The 14,211-nt window shown below is 44.7% G+C and overlaps 1 protein-coding gene across 1 annotated transcript in view; it reads right to left on the minus strand.

The window, feature by feature from the left end:
• Window positions 1-14,211, minus strand: part of LPO (lactoperoxidase) — a 42,581-nt gene that overhangs the window by 21,194 nt on the left and 7,176 nt on the right. The window lies entirely within an intron of this gene.

Consider the following 14,211-nt stretch of genomic DNA (forward strand, 5'->3'; position numbering starts at 1 on the left):
GATTCTTCTCTAGAGGCTTCAGAGGAACAGGACTCTGCTGACACCTTGATTTTGGACTTCTAACCTCCCGAACTGTTGAAAAATAAATTTCTGTTGTCTTTTTTTTTTTTTTTTAAGATTGATTTATTTATTCCAGAGGTGGGGGGAGGGCCAGAGAGAGAGGGAGAGAGAATCCTGAAGCGGACTCCCCATTGAGAGTGGAGCCCGATGTGGGGCTCAATCCCAGGACCCCGAGATCATGACCTGAGCTGAAATCAAGAGTCGACCACTTAACCAACTGAGCCACCCAGGCGCCCCTAAATTTCTATTGTCTTACAACACCCAGTCTGTGGTCCTTTGTTACAGCAGCCCCAGGAAACCATACAGGGAGACACTTACCATTTGTGGCCAACACTGCAGCCTGGAGCAAGGTCAGGGAAGCTAAAAGGGCTGGGAGGTGGAGAAGGACCCGCATTGCTGAAACGAGACCCAGAATCATGTGTGAGCCTTATAGAGCTCCCATGGGAGGGACTGAGTCACAGAAAGGGGATGGTAAAGCAGAGACGGCCCAGGGAACAGCAGATGCCCTCACATTGGAGCAGAGAAGGGGAAAGTACAGTAACTAAGTCAGCATCTACCATCTGTGCAGACCCATGCCAGGGACTGGCAGATGTGGAAAGAGGCAGTGCTAGAAGGGAAAGAACTCAGGCTTTGGGGTCAGGAGGTCCTGAGTTGTACTTCTGCATTTGCTATAACTAGCTCTGTGACATTGGGCAGGTTACCTAACATCTCTGGGCCCCTGACCTGCCAAGTGAGGGAGTCAGACCAAGTGACCCAGGAAGTCTGATTCTGCCCCGACAGCCTGTGACCTGAGGTCCCACACCTGTCTGGTCACAGGTGTGAGAAATGCTATTACCAAACCTGGAACACAGCTTTGGAGTTCCCCTCCCTCCTTCCCTTGAGGATATATTGCATCAGGGGAGTGTGACTGGGAAGCAGACACTCAGCTCCTCCCTTCAGAAATCAGCAGGGGCTTCCCCCTTCCTCAAAGAGCCAATTTGATGGGAGCACAGGAATGGAAGTTGTGACAAAGCTCAGGGCTCGCTGGAGCCCATAGCTTGTCTCCAGCTACCTGGAGAGATTCTAGCTCTTAGATTAACCCCTTCATTGTGAGCTTTAACCCTAAACCTAAGTCATCGGACTAAAATTCATGCAACTTTGTTTGCTGATGAGGGGCTTTAGGGCTTAGAGTGTTCATGAGGTTTGGTGGAGTAGAACCAAAATATCTTTTGAGGACATTCTAGCTTCAGCCCAGGGACGAGCCCATGGCATACAGATGGAATGATGCTGTGTTTAGACCATACTCCTGACAGGCCTCTTAGGTTTTACAAGTGGACACAGGTTCTCCCCTCTGTGTGCATTCACTGGTTAGACTCCAGAATCACACCAGGGAAAACATCTCAGATTGGCTGCCCCCTCCATATCTACTTGAAGCTCCCTAAGAGAAATTGTGGTTCTGGAGCTTTGCCTGAGGGGCCACCCAGGTGGTCTTCTGGACACCCTCCAGATACTCTCCCTTTGAATTAGGCCAGCCCAGAAGAGAACTGTGTATCTAGACCAGGTAATTTTGGTCTAACACTCCTCCAATCTTTCCCTGTCCTTCTATGATTCCCCTACCAACTTTTATCTTGTTGAATATACTTTTTGTAAGCTAATTCTAGAAAAAAGGCAAGGTATGAATAAATACCTTTCTGGCCAAGATTCTCCTTGGCACTTTTGTTTTTTTCCAAAAGGAGTTCTCAAATGGCTTGGCCCTCAGTGGGATCCTGTCTTACACTTCTATGACCCCAAGTAGAACCGTAGTCCTCCTCTTTGTGACTCGAGAGGACCATTGAGCCAGCAGAAATCTGCCCTTTCAGGCACACAAAAATGATGGATTTGGAGTAAAAAAGTATCATATATTTTTTAAAATTCTGGTAAAAACACATAGCATAAAATTTACGATCTTAGGGCGCCTGGGTGGCTCAGTTGGTTAAGCGACTGCCTTCGGCTCAGGTCATGATCCTGGAGTCCCTGGATCGAGTCCCGCATCAGGCTCCCTGCTCGGCAGGGAGTCTGCTTCTCCCTCTGACCCTCCCCCCTCTCCTGTGCTTGCTCTCTCTCATTCTCTCTCTCTCAAATAAATAAATAAAAAAAAAAATCTTTAAAAAAAAAAAAAAAAGGAGGAAGGTTTTAAAAAAAAAAAAAAAAAAAAATTTACGATCTTAACCATTTTTAACCATCCAGTACAGTAGTGGCCAGTATATTCACACTGGTTTTTTTTTTTTTTTGGTGGGCAGCAAAGGCAAGGTTTATTGAGTGATAGTAAAGTTTAGAGTACAAAGCTCCCCAAGAGGGAGGGGACCCGAGAGGGTTGCCCATATTCACACTGTTTTAAACAGATCTCTAGAACTGTTTCATCTTGCAAAACTGAAACTCTATACCCACTGAAGACCAACTCCCTTTTCCCTCTTCCCCTAGCCGCTGGCAACAACCAAGTCATTGATTTTTAAAGAGGCCTGATGGCCACACAAGTATTCATTACACCACTCTTTCCATGACTAGTAATAAATTAAAAACAAAAAGTAAAATGTTAGTCTATGAAAAAGGGCATCATCTGAGATAGACTGAGGAAGAAAAATATCATAGCCGAAGACATGACAGTTGAGAAATCTGAACAGGAAAAACAACTTGGATGCTCATTTCTCTTCTCCTTTCCCTGGAACCCCCTTTATACTCCCCTCACTGGGAAGTAGGGAAGGGACCTCAAGACCAAAGTCAAATTATTTTCCATGTCTTGGCCAACTTCCCTGGTGCGCGTGAAGGAAGGATGTAGGACAGAAAGCAGAGCCAGGCAAACGCAAGTTCATGCCACTGCACTGGAAAAAAGGGTGTGCTAAAAGATCCTGGAGGATCTTTGGATGACTGGAGGGACACTGTCTGTACCCAGAGCCAAGCAGGGCAGAGGGTGGAGGACGTGGGGCTTCAGAGTGTAAGAGGTCAACAAGAGGCTTCTGTGATGTTTGGATATTTATCCACATTCTTATCATCAGGCTCAGTGAAGAAATCATTTCCCAAGTCCTTTGGAAGCCTGGAGGCTTCCCTGTGACATGAAGCATTATCTGGAAACAGAGTCACAGCCTCTGCCTCTCTAATGGCCAGCTGGTCCACAATTCCTTGCCTCAACTCACACTCTCTTATGAAGAGCCCTCTCTGCCCGATGAACTATTCATTCTTCAACAGTCAGGCTAGATGCCACCTTCTCTGTGAAGTGTAGCAGATTTCTCCGGGCAAGGTTAGGTCATTCATCTTCCTGTCCTCCCCTAGTACTCTACTCACATCACATATCACTGTTTTCATGTCTGTCTCCCCTATTAGACTATAAGCTCCTCAAGGGCTATGTCTTATTTACTTTTGTTTTTTCCCATGCCCAAGCCTACTCTTGGTACATAATAGGTGTTGGGTATATGCTGAATGAATGAAACTCCTGGGACAGAGAAGAAGTTCAGCATCTGGAGGGTGCAGAGGGTGAGGGTGGTGATGGTCCCTTAGTCCACATCTTACTGTGACTACTAATCACCTGGAGACCTTATTAAATGCAAATTCTAGCTCAGAAGGTCATAGAAGGGGCCCGAGAGCCTGTACTTCCAACAGGATCCCAGGTGATGTTGATGCTGCTGGTCTGCAGACCACACCCTGAGTACCAAGGCCTTCCAGAGAAAGGCTTTCAGATTTGCTGAGAAGTCACCAAGAGGGGCTGCAGGAAAAGACTGAGAAGGGAAGGAATCAGTGGGATACTTTTCCATGAGTGACAAGAGCTCTGTTGAGGGTGGTGGGATGAGCCAGTAGGAAGACCAACAAACACCACCATCACCCCTTGAGCAGCTCCAGGAATGAGAGGAAAATAGTGAGGAAAAATTCTTATCAAGATCTCTTTAGAAGAAATAATCCCCCACCTCAGCCACAGGGTTTGGAACACCCAATCACATAAAACACAGTATAATTCAACCACTCCATTCTCCCAAAGTGAAGCCCAACTAATATTGCTGCAATTCATATGTCTGATTGAGATTCGGGTGTCCACAAGGGTATTGAAGACACCTGGGACTAGACATTCAGGGATAACTAGATGTTCAGATATGCTGGAAATAGCAGGCATGCGATGCTGGAAACAAGATAAAGATTTGAGAGCCCGGACTTAGGGAACCCTTAAAACACTGCAAAATTTTCACTCTAGTTTAGAATGTCACAGGATATCACACTAGTCTCAAGAACACCATACGGAGCATCATTCTGTTACTATTTATCCCCAACTCTCTGTGTTATCTCTTAGGCTTCAGTTTCTAAAGAGGGTGGATGAGAGGTCTGTGGTACCCTCCAGACCTAAAAGTTTATTTTTCTATGACTGTTTTCAGACTCAGAAAAGCTGGCTTGCCCCACAGTGGATTTAATCACATTCTCCCTTATACCAAATAAGGATGAACTGCCATGGTGGCAGCCAAATCTGGCATCAGAAAATACCCAGTGAAGACAAGTCCAAATGCAGTACCAAGCTTTCTGAGAAGCCTTTAGGAAATTTCATCATCAACTTTGCAGAAATCAGGAAAGATTAAAGTTAATGAGTCTTACCTGCCAAGTGCCTTGGCCTCTGGTAGCAGCCACGGAGTTGATCTGTTTGGAGGAGCTGATGTTTTATAGCTTCCACCAAGAACTTATTTCTGGGAAAGGCCCAGAAGGAAAGATTTGAGGGGCTGATGTGGCTAGGAGGAGACACTCAGATTCAGCAGGAAACACCCTGTGACTCCAGGCGGATGCACGAGGAAGCTGCAGGGATTGGTTGATGCAATATCACTGACTGAGTAAAGCAGAACCTCTTCTTCCCATTTTCGAGGTTAAATACATGGTCCTGCTGCAGTCATGGAAGGCAAAACTCCAAACTCTGAGCTCTTTGTGGGATCTGAATAGCTGTTAAAATTAGGAACAACTGAATGGCTCTCTTCCCCATTCATTTATTCACTGTCCTTTGATCCCTCCCTTACCTTTCCCTCTTCTCTGTAGAAGCAGATAGATTTGTCTTTGGATTTAAAGAATTAAATTAAATTTAAAAATTTAATTTAAAAAATGCGGACTTTTTTTTTTTTGTCAAAATTTCAAAATACTGTCCCCTTTTTGGCCACCAGAGAGGTAAGAACTCTGGACTTGTTGCCAGAGTGGTAGATTAAGTCCCTGCTTCTGTCATTATATGGCTCTGGGTGAGACATTTCACCTTCTGGTATGTCACATTCTCTAGTTACAAAATTGATAGTTGGTTTAGATAATTATTAGGATTCTATGACTTCATGCCTTCTATAGGGTGGCCCATTAAGAAACACCAATATCTGGAAATGTATTGATTTAAAGCCCAAATATAATATTATATACCACCCCTACCTCAATGAGTTTGAAATTTCAAGTTCATTAGATCCACACAGGAAAGAAAGGAAGGTTCAGAGAAAATGAAATTTCATCCAAATGTACTTTACAGAGAGACAATTTAAAACATAAGCTCTTTATGAAATTTTACCTTGGGTTGAAAATACTCTGGGAGACTGTCAGAAATTCAACAACCAAACATCAAACCCCTGGGTTTGCCTTCCAAAAAGTGATATCCCTTTTCTCCAGCTGATGGAATGTAGTTAAAAGCTGCTTCTCTTGTGATTTGCCCAGAGAAATGAGCTGGGCATCTCAGAAAAAGGCAGCTGTCCAGGAAACATGAGTGAGGGACGTCAGGCTTGTCTTGTTTTCTTTGAAAGACATTTCTGTTCCTCAGCCAAGCATTGTTTTTCTTTGTCTGACCATTCCCTGAACTTTGGAGCATGTTTCTCAAGGCTCTCGCTTCTGAGTTTCATGATTTATGGGTTAACAAAGCTGTGTCTTTAGATGAATCTTGACCTAGTTGGTTTCGATTGATTTCGAGATGGAAATTTCTTCTAGAAGGCCTGTGGGATAACACCACTTTCCTAGGTGCAATATACAGTGAACTGCTGGAGTCAGGGTAACAGCAAAAGGCAGGTCTGACTGTCCCTGGGTCTTGATCATCTTATGACAAGATGTGATATGTCCTAGACCTGACCTTTTTTGTAATGGGCAAGGATGGGGCAGTGTCAGCTCCAGACCTCTATGGTCCTTCCTTTGTTCTTCGCATGAAATATACCTGGAGGCAGTCACAGTGGACATATAACTGTCCTGTGGCTAAGTTGTGTTTTCAGAACTTTGTTGACATGTGATGACATGTTTTCATGGACTTATCTCAATCTAGTTAAATCTGTTTAGCACAGTTAGATGTCTCCGTATTAGGGAGTGGCAAACTGGCCTGAGAAATGGAGTCAGGAGGACAGAAAGTCCAGTAGAAAGCTAAAAAGGCCAACAGATTCTCATTTATAAGCACAGAGATTCCAAGATATTTTAGTAATAGAGCAGCAGCTGCTGGGAGTACCCAATGAAGATAGAGTCCATCTGACCTCAGACATGGTTTGCTCTCCTTTATCACCTTCCAGAATTAGAATTCTGAATGCTGCACACAAAACCTTTGACTGATCAAAGGGACACTCATGGTCAGTGACAAAGTGGCCACTCTCTTTCTATGAGGTGGTCGTGGCTCTCACCCTGTCCCATGGCCTCCCCACATCCCCACCATTTTGGGTGGCATCTTCCTTGGAAGCTTAGCCAGTCCCTTCCTCAGCTGTCTGTTTGCACCCATCTCCCAGTGGTTTGGCTGTCATTCAGAGCTGGACAGGTTATTTTTTTCTTTCCTGACTAAAATGCATTTCCTTTTGTTGTTTCCCAGAACACCAAACAGACTTCTTGTCCCCAGCATGGCTCCATATGCCATTTTTTGTTTTTGTTTTTTTAAAAGCTTTATTTATTCATTTTAGAGAGAGAGTGTCTATGTGGAGAGGAGGGGCAGAAGGAGAGGGAGAAAGAGAATTTTAAGTAGACTCCTCACTGACACACAGGGCTCTATCTCACAACCCTGAGTTCATGACCTGAGTTGAAATCAAGAGTTGGACCCTTAACCGACTGAGTCATCCAGGCGCCCCTCCATATGCCAGTGTTTACCCTGTCTGTGCCTCATCCATTTGTTCTATCTCAGAGAAGGAGGAACCCAGGTGCTCTGGCTTAAGCCATCCTGGCCTCTGGAGTGGGGTGGAGATGACTAGGCTTCTCTGAATGCTGTCTCTGGGCAGCACAGGCCCTTGGGAGGGATGATGTCACATTGCCAGGCAGCCCCTTTCAGAGCAAGGAGGGATTTGTGGAAGATAAAAACGTCTGGGATAATTTGTGTGCCTCCCTTAGGAGACAAGAAGAAACTCCATTGTCTTTTCTAAGTATTTTGTAGTGGGGGATTCGTTGGATGTTTGGTGATTTCTGAGATTGGTATAACCTAAGGGTTCTGAGTGGCAAGCTTAGTATCAATGCGTTTTTCCAACTAGCCACAGCATGCTGGGAACTGAAGGGCTGGGTCTTGCTCAGGGCCTCCCAGGAATCTTGGTGGAGTGGGAAGAATGTTGTCCCTTCTTTCTCTTCATTAAATGAAAATCCTTTTTTTCGGTCAAGGCCATTCTCCCATTTCCCACCAAAGTTCTGTCTCTCCTTCCTTCCTCTCACTCTCTGTCCTCTTGGATATTCATTGAGAACCTGGCCTTATGTCTGTCCCGTTTTTTTTTTTTTCTTTTCTTACTCTCAATCCTCTCTCTTCTAAGCTTACAAATGATGAAATTTGGTAAGTTTGTTTCAGATGAAAAAGGCAACAGATCTGTTCAGCCAAGACAATTTGACCCCAAATAAATCCAGACATTGTCGGGGTAGAGATGGGGAGATAAGCTAACTATCATACACATCACAAATAAACTCAGGATTTTCAATGAAAGCAACCTTAAATTATTATCGTTATTATGTGAGGAGTCTGATGAGGTATGTTTTATGGTAAATCCACAGAGAAAATATCACTCCAATAAATGCCTCCTGGGGCTCAAGCAAGCATGTGTGTGCACACGCACACACACACACACACACACACACACAAAACACTAAGCAACAAGCGAAAAAGCAGGGAGCGCTGGAGTAAGACTCAGCCAGCCAGCTTCTCATCTTAGCTTGCTTCTCACTGGCTGTGTGACCCTGGAGAAGTCACTCTTCATTTGCAGGCCTCAGTTTCCTTATCTGAAAAGAGAAGTGGATCCACTAAATAACGATGGTGCTTGCCTTAGGCTCTAAAGTCTAAGATTCTGTCATCAGATCCAGTAGGGCCTAGTACCCATCTGCTTCTGCCCCCTTGTACAATCCTGTACAAGTCACATATCCTCAGGTTCTCTTTGCACAAACAGGGCACCAGAATCCCATGTTATTCACTTTCAGGACCAGCTGGGACGGGGTTTTCTTTAGTTCTGAGGGACAACCGAAATAAAAGAATGAGAAGAATCTTGTTGAGAAAGGGGAAGAAAAATTCTGCTGGGAATGTGATCATTCTCTCAGTCACCCCAGCTGGAAACCAGAGAGTCCTCCTGGATGCTTTTATTCTTCTCCTCCTCCTTCTTCTTCCCCTCCTCCTCCTCCTTTTCTTTCTCTCTTCCTTCCTTCTGTCTCACATCTCAGTCATCAACTCCTACCCATTTGTCCTTCGTAAATCTCTTGCATCTGTCATTTCTTTGCCTTCCTCACATTCCGGTTCTGCTCTGCATGACCTCAGCTTTGCTGCAGTGTCACACCTTCTCACTGGTCTCCCTGCCACCACTTCTCTCCACCCCAGCCCTCCTCTACGCTGGAGATTTCACCGCAGGACTCCCACTACCCAAAGGACAAAGTCTCAAGTTTTAACGAAGTTTCTATCCTGCCTCTCCTCCTATCTCTCCTAGCCCATCACACATCAACCCTTTACCCAAGATCTCCATTCCAGCCAAACTCACCTACTCCTTTTCTCCAACAGGCTATGCACATTCCTGTTCCTATGCCTTTCCTTCTGCCATCCTCCATGCCTCACTTGTTCTCTCTCTTCTTGTCCAAGCCCCATGTTTAGCTCAAGCCCTATCTTCTCTATGAAGTCTTCCTTATCTGCCAAGCTCCTGAGAGCACTGCCCATTGGTTCTTTCTCTCCCCTTCGCTTTTACTAGTTACTATCTCTTTATGCATTTTTCTGTTGCCAGAATTAGATTATCAATATCTTAAGAGCTCTAAATTATATTGGGCAATCAATAATATTTGTTTTGATTATAAAGATGATGACATGGGGTAACCCTTGGCTTAAGTTAGTCATTCAAGTTCAAGTTCTTGACTGTTAGTTCTAAAGCTGTTTCTGGAAACCATTTCCTGGCCTGATTAAAATACTATGACTCTTTAAGGTGTAGCTAGAGGAAATCATTTCTGGATTTTTCTCTTCTCCCCTTCATTTTCCCCAACTTAGAGCCCCACCGCCCATCCTAAGATGCACAGAAATAGAGCCAAGTGATCATAAGGAACTTCTGAGTCTTGGTCCTTTTATAGTTGGGGGAAAACAGCAGCTTGAATTCCTTTCACAACCTTAAGGTGGAACTTCAATGCCTATTTCCCAGATGGCTGAAGAATCTTTCAGAAGCAGCAGGACCGATGTGCCCCTAGTCTTGTAAAGTTGCATCTGTAGGTCTCTGTGATGGATGGAGGCTGGAGTCCTGAATGGACATCCCTGAGAAGGCACCCTGCTCCCCTGCTGACTAGCCCACCACTCGCAGGTGGTTCCTGCTGGGTCCAAGGCGTGTACTTCTCACACTTACTGTAAGGGGATGAGTTCTCACTACTTCTTGCTGGGGCTCCACCCGGATGATTTGGGGGTGTACAAGGATAACGTGTTGTAGAGGCTAGAATAGGGTGAGGTGCCTAAGCCAACTCTATAATAGAATCCCTTCCACTCTGGTGGGAACCTGCAGTGGGCTCAGTGGTTATTTGCCTGTCATTCTAGCTGTGCTAAGAAGGGACAGAGGCCCGGGGAGGGCAGTGAGAGAATCCTTACTGTTCTGCCTTTTTGTTCCTCTCTTAAGAAATCCGGACTCTTTAGGACGCTGTAGAATGTCCTTCTACTCTGCAAACAATTGGGCATGGGGCGATGCTTTTCAAACATCACCTCTGTGTACCTCTAACAAAATAGGACCGGGAGCAGGTACCCCTGGCAGAACCTGAAATCCTACAGTTCCTTTAATATCTCACATTTTTAATAGAACTTTTATTTCAGAACACTTTTGGATTTACGGTATTACTGCAAAGACAGTACAAAGTTCCACATATCCACATCCAGTTTCCAGTATGATTAACATGTCTCTGTGGTACGTTTGTCACAATTAATCAACCAACATTGTTACATTATTATTAGCTAGATGTTTGATGTCTTGCATTTTCACTTTAAAGAGTTGTGCTTTCGTGTCCTACTCCAGAAGTTATCTGTGTTTGTTTTTATATAAAAATATTAAATTTACTTAGCATCCAGCTAAAAGAGACACATTCTCCTGTGCTCTCTGTTCTCTGGGCCATGCCTGCTCCCCTGGAGAAGCATCCAGCCAGCTTGGAGTCGCAGAGAGTGAGCTTGGAGTGAGTTAGAAGGTCTCACTGGGTCCTAACAACCCTGCTCAGTAGCTGTCACTTGGTCACTTGGTCTCTGAGCCTTGGCTTCCTCCGCTAGCAAAAGGGAGTGATAGCACCAGCCTGTATCATGGGGTGCTGCCAGGGCCACCTGCGATCACGTGTGCAGACACATGAAGCACGATTCACATGTGAGAGATGGTTGTCAAGAGGCGCTCTGAGCCATGGGGGTGAGCAGCCATGGCAGCGTGAGCTTGTTCTTGAGGCATCACATTCCGTGCTCCCTCGGCGTCTTCGGACTCTCCAGTTATAGTCCCAAGCAGGGTCCGAAGCTGAAACTAAGAAAGGAACCTGCTTAAATCCCACGTCCTCAATGCCGGGTTGCATGTCACCGATGTGAAAGAAGGAAATGGCAAAAAAAAAAAAAAAAATTGTTTGGCTTCTGCTGTTGGACTTCCTGTCTGTCTTGGTGACTGTGGGACCCCTCTGTGACCTGCTTGCTGTCTGATGAGAAAGAGAGAGGTGATGGGAACCATGAGGACCACCCTGTCCCCCAAGGAGCCAGCTCTTGGTTTTCCCGTTTGGGGAGCTTCGGATGTTCACAGCCTAGGGACAGCAGCTGGCCCAGACAGGATTTCTGCTCTTGAACCCAGCGACCCAGGCTAGGGTCTCTCAGAAGTCCCCTCTCAGAAGTCCCCCTCTCAGAAGTCCCCGTGGGTCTGGTGGTGGTGACACCCGTCCCCCAGAAAGCAGCCTCGCAGGGTTTCCTAGCCTCACATCTTAAAACCAGCCTGCAGTGCTAACAGCCCCTGAGCTGATGGCCTGTTAACCTCTCCTGTCCAAACCCTGGAATTTCCCCCTCTGAACTCTAGCCCACTCCCTGGGGCACTGCTACTCCTGATCATTTAATTCTGTTCAGTATAATCCAAATAAGTATGCATTGAGCAATTGTTTGGGTTACCTGAGGATACAAAGATAAATTGAGTCTGGGTTCTTCCTCTTAGGAAGCTCACGGTTAGTGGAGCAGAAAGACTTATAAAAAGATAATTGTTCATTTATTGAACAAGTGCCTACCCTGTGCTGAGCTCTTAAGTTCTGGGGATGCCTTGGGACTCAAAATCGACATAGTTTCTGCCTTCATGGAACTTAGAGTTGGGAGTAATTTTTTTTTTTAAATCACACTTTTACTCGTGTAACTACAACTGTGAGAATATGGCAGAAAATAAGGGAACATATGCTCTGAAGGCATGTGGCATAGACGAGGATGAAGGACGCTACCCTGAGCATGGTGACATTGGAGGGAGGTATGAAGGGAAGTGGGCTCAAGTAGGGAAGTAGAGGAGTAGAAGGAAAGTGTCAGACAGAGGGGCCCACAGTGAGAACACCCTGTGTGTTGGGGGGGACACTGGAGAGACACATAACCCTGACTGATGAGACTGTGGGCAGATCACCCAGAAACGGCCCCCTGCATGCCTATTTTCTTCCTCCAGGCCTGTGCCCACCTGCCAAGGCACCCGCGAGGGCCAATCTTACAGGCCTTCCCTAATGCTTGCGTCTTTCCAGGCTATCCCCTGTAGCCCATGGATTTTGCATCCTACCAATTCACTGGCCCTTCTCTGATCCCCTGCCATGCGGGGAATGTCCAGCTTCTCTCTCCAGCCCCAAGGCCTAGGACCAGGTCTTTGCCATCTCCATGAATCCTTTCGTATGTGACTCTGTCACAAGAGAGGATACTGATGATGAGCAGGTAAGAAAAACAGGAATCACTGTCTGTGATTCTGTCCTCTTGGAATTTGTTAAATCTACAAAATAAAAATCTATAGCCTCAGATTAGGGCTCTGCAACTCTTGGCTCGCAGCTGCATCTGGAGCAAGAGATCATGGCTCTAACAAGCCCCCTTTGGATTATTCATGTTTATGGGATATTTTCAATGTGTCACACAGGGCCTAGATTTCCTTGCTATTTTTGTCTTTGGAAAAATTCTCCAAGAAACCAATGGTGGAGGTTCCTTTTTTTAACATAATTATGTTGTGGCACCATGGGTTGATAGAGCTCAAGAAATCAATAATGTAGCTATTTTGAGAGCACAGTGGAAGTAATTTTGCAAAAGGATGGAAAATGCCAAGTTCCTAGGAAAGGGAGTGAGTGTAAATGTAGACTCCTAGAACAGGGAAATGTTTTGACCTTGTGCTGTTTAATATGTAAATACAGTGGGAGAATTACTGTCAACCTGGCTTTGTCCCATCCTGACTGATATTTGTCAGATTCTTGAGAAAAGGAAGCTTAGAGTTTGAAATACATTTAGGAAGCTTCTGGTTCAGTGGTTCCCAACCACTGTCTGAATTAGTGGGAAGCTTGTTAAAAATACACATGTCCAGGCCTTGCTCCTGATCTACAGAATTTGAATCTCTGTCATTGGAGCTAAAGAAGCCTTATTTCTAATGAATCTCCTGGGTGAGTCTGACATGCAGGCAGGTTTGGAAACTAATAACCTAGTTGAACTTTCTACCTATTGTAGGATTTCCCACTGCATCCTGTATACTCAAAGTGCGGTCCAAGGATCAGCAGCATTGTAATCTTCTGGGAGCTGTTTAGAAATACAGAATCCCAAGCCCTATCCCAGACTTGCCAATTCAGGATCTGCATTTTTCACAAGATCACCAGGGTGTACCTATTTACATCAAAGCTGGAAAAACACCGCTCTTCCTCATCCTTGACAGATGGCCACCAAGTCCCTGCTTAAAACCCCTGGGTTGCGGAGCTCATTGCTTCTTTGCTGGGTGCTTCTTTTTTTTCTTTTCTTTAAAACAATTTTTTAAATTTTATTTATTTATTTATTTTTAAAGATTTTATTTATTTATTTGACACAGAGAGAGAGAGAACAATCAGGGGAAGCAGCAGAGGGACAGGGAGAAGCAGGCTCCCTGCTGAGCCTACATGGTATATAGTCCCTCTTCAAGGGTACATTGGTTTAACTCCTTGCTATTCAAAGCATGGTCCATGATCAGCAACACTGGCATCACCTGGGAGCCTGTTAGAAATGGAGACTCTCGGTTCCCACCCTAGACCTACCGAATTGGAATCTTCATTTGAACGAGATCCCTAGATGACTTCTTTTTTTTGCCCATTAAATTTCAAGAGGCAGATAAACCAGGTATATCACAATCACCTAAAAAGGATTGTTAACTTTCCAGCCCATGATCAAGCCCTATTTTTTCAGCTCAGCCAATTCCATCAAGTTTAAGATCTGTTCATTGCAACATTCCTACTTATTGCCACCAAATTCTGCATTACTTAGCATGCATTTGCTGCATCCAAGTCACCAAAAATCCAACTCAAGTTGGCCTAATTAATAGGGAAATTTTCAAGTTGGATGCTAGATACACAAGTAGTTGTTATATTATTAGTTCCGTATTTCTATTGTTGTAACTTTTTTCGTTGTGATAAAATACACTCAACATAAAATTTCCCATTTTAATCATTTCAAGTGCACAGTTCAGTATTGCATGTATTCACATTGTTGTGCAACCAACATATTTTTGATAATCTGAAATATATATAAAAAAAGAAAAAATTCTAACCAGAAGTCTAGAGATAAGGCAGACTTCA

This window comes from Halichoerus grypus, chromosome 2, assembly GCF_964656455.1.
Source record: "Halichoerus grypus chromosome 2, mHalGry1.hap1.1, whole genome shotgun sequence".
Taxonomy (NCBI): Eukaryota; Metazoa; Chordata; class Mammalia; order Carnivora; family Phocidae; genus Halichoerus; species Halichoerus grypus.